Below are 3,149 nucleotides of genomic sequence, written 5' to 3'. Positions count from 1 at the left end.
TAGTCCTGTCCAGTCCCCGTTTCAACCCTCTGTCCTGTCTCATGTCCAGTCTCCGTATCCGTCTAGTGTCATGTCACCTGTCCTGTCTTCTGTCCAGTCACATACCCCTGTCCAGTCTAATGTTCCTATCCTGTCCAGTGTCTTGTCACCAGTCTCTGCTCCCGTCCAGTCCCAGCACCCGGTCCTGTCATCAGTCCCGTCTCCATTCCAGTCCCCTGTTCATGTCCAGTCTTCTGTCCCCAAATGTGTCCAGTCTCCGTATCCGTCCCACGTTCAGTCCCCTGTCTTGTCTCCAGTCCAGTCTCCCGTCAATTCCCATGTGTCCACTCCTGTCCTGTCCAGTCCGTTCTCGTCTCTTGTGGCCCCCCTTTGTCAGTCTCCTGTCATGTCCCATGTCCCGTCTAGTATATTCGGTCCTGTCGTGTCCCCAGCTCCTGTGTCTGTTCCCATCCTGTCCTGAGTCCTGTCACCCATTGGTTTGTTGTCCTGTCTTGTTTTCCGTGCCCTCTCCTGTGCCAGCTCCTGGGGGGTTTAGGAGTACGCGCCCGGGAGTTGCGCGTCTTGGGGGGGGCATCTGTCACGCCTTCGTCCTGTCAGTCTGTTGTCCCTGCCATGTGCTTTATTTGCACATGGCTCTGTTTTGTTTATGTTCTAGTCTCCGCCTTTGTCCCGCCTCCTCGTCTGTCATCTGTTAACCCGTCCTCCTTGTTATCTGTCCAGGTGTGTCTCGTTTGTCTCTGTATTTAAGCCCTATTGTGTCACGTCCTGTTTGTCGTACATTTTGATTCACATTCTCGTTTGTCATGTTTAGTCAGTCGTGTTTTCAAGTCTGTCCGTCTGTCTCCACAGTTTCTCCTTTCTCGTTTGTTTTGTCGTGTTCTCCGTGAGGTCCTGTCGTTTAGTGTTATTCTCCTTTTCGTTATATTCCAGTTCTCTGTCTTGTTGTTTAGCTTAATATGTCTAGGTTCATCTCTGTTTGTCTTGTTGCCGCTGTTTAATTAAAAGAACCCGTGTTTTAGCGAATGCGTCCGCCTTCCTCAATCCGCCCCTCGCTCCTGACACTAAGGTCCCTATGCCCAATGACAAGTGTGGGCAAGAGTGGTATAATGCCCCCAGTTTAACACAGGAAGTCCAGATTGACTGATTAAGTACTATGCAGTACCTTTGGGGTGGCCTGGGGTGTTGTTTATAACCCAGACCTAATCATCCACATCATGAGCTTAGTGCTTTAAACATGTGGCTGCATGCAATCAACTCAAAAGCAATGTCGATGCACAGCAGTACAACAAAACTCAAACCATCCATGGTAGTAAACACACCGCTATACCCAGTGCCCGGGCCTTTCTGTTCCTCACTCCCCAGACCTGCTTCTCTAACAGTAAAGTCTAACCTTTAACTGAACAACCCCTTGATTTCAGAAGAAACATTGAGTGACGACAACCTTTTTCAGGGCGGGCAAGTGGGCCCTCCCTAACCTCCATCATTCAGCACATTGTAAACAGTGCGGATGTTCAGTAACACTCCTAATCTTCGCAGCACACCACTGTGAATGGGTTTGACTCAGAGTATGTGTGAAGTACTTCCATCAGCCTGTTCAGTGTGAACGTCTGACCCCGTGTCAAGGACAGTGGCTGCCCTCAAACGATGAAGAAACACAATGGGGTTACGTTCTCACGAAAAGCTCCTCCTTGTACGTGTTATATGTGATCATACCCCTTTAAAATAATACTTATAAAGGTTTATAAATGCTTTAAAATCTGTTTATTACATGGTTACTTATTAAAAGTCATTTCTAATCATTTGTAACACAGGGATAGAAAGGGAAACAGTGACCTCTTTTTGTCAGAGAACTTACTGACAATGTCCAGGTAAAGAATAAGAAAGAGTTGAGGATGTGGGTTTAGTTATTTCTAGTGTTAAAGCACATTGTCTACACAGACACTCTGTTGGTGGTTAATTGATGAAACTTGGTGGTTAAATGGTTAAAAGTATTAACAAATATGTGCTGGAGCTGACAGGGTTAATGTCGACTGATGGAGAAGACAACATAAGACCAGTATTCGGTGAGAGCTGAGGTTTACCAGTGGAGATGGATATGGGTTCACTATTTGGCAAACAACAAGTCACTGATACCGTATCTATGTCTTCTAAATGATTATTAATGATTTTAAATGTGTTTACCTACGCAGCAGGTAGTGTCACAGTCACACAGCTCCAGGGACCTGGAGGTTGTGGGTTCGATTCCCGCTCCGGCTGACTGTCTGTGAGGAGTGTGGTGTGTTCTCCCTGTGTCTGTGTGGGTTTCCTCCGGGTGACTGTCTGTGAGGAGTTTGGTGTGTTCTCCCTGTGTCTGCGTGGGTTTCCTCCGGGTGACTGTATGTGAGGAGTTTGGTGTGTTCTCCCTGTGTCTGCGTGGGTTTCCTCCGGGTGACTGTCTGTGAGGAGTGTGGTGTGTTCTCCCTGTGTCTGCATGGGTTGCCTCTGGGTGACTGTCTGTGAGGAGTGTGGTGTGTTCTCCCTGTGTCCGTGTGGGTTTCCTCTGGGTGACTGTCTGTGAGGAGTGTGGTGTGTTCTCCCCGTGTCTGCGTGGGTTTCCTCCGGGTGACTGTCTGTGAGGAGTGAGGTGTGTTCTCCTCGTGTCTGCGTGGGTTTCCTCCGGGTGACTGTCTGTGAGGAGTGTGGTGTGTTCTCCCCGTGTCCGTGTGGGTTTCCTCTGGGTGACTGTCTGTGAGGAGTGAGGTGTGTTCTCCCCGTGTCCGCGTGGGTTTCCTCCGGGTGACTGTCTGTGAGGAGTGTGGTGTGTTCTCCCCGTGTCCGTGTGGGTTTCCTCTGGGTGACTGTCTGTGAGGTGTGTGGTGTGTTCTCCCTGTGTCTGTGTGGGTTTCCTCTGGGTGACTGTGTGTGAGGAGTGTGGTGTGTTCTCCCTGTGTCCGCGTGGGTTTCCTCCGGGTGACTGTCTGTGAGGAGTGTGGTGTGTTCTCCCTGTGTCTGCATGGGTTGCCTCCGGGTGACTGTCTGTGAGGAGTGTGGTGTGTTCTCCCTGTGTCCGTGTGGGTTTCCTCTGGGTGACTGTCTGTGAGGAGTGTGGTGTGTTCTCCCCGTGTCTGCGTGGGTTTCCTCCGGGTGACTGTCTGTGAGGAGTGAGGTGT

This window comes from Hoplias malabaricus, chromosome 4 (genome assembly GCF_029633855.1).
Source record: "Hoplias malabaricus isolate fHopMal1 chromosome 4, fHopMal1.hap1, whole genome shotgun sequence".
Lineage (NCBI taxonomy): Eukaryota > Metazoa > Chordata > Actinopteri > Characiformes > Erythrinidae > Hoplias > Hoplias malabaricus.
The sequence above is the reverse complement of the archived record's forward strand: the minus strand, read 5'-3'. Positions refer to the sequence as shown.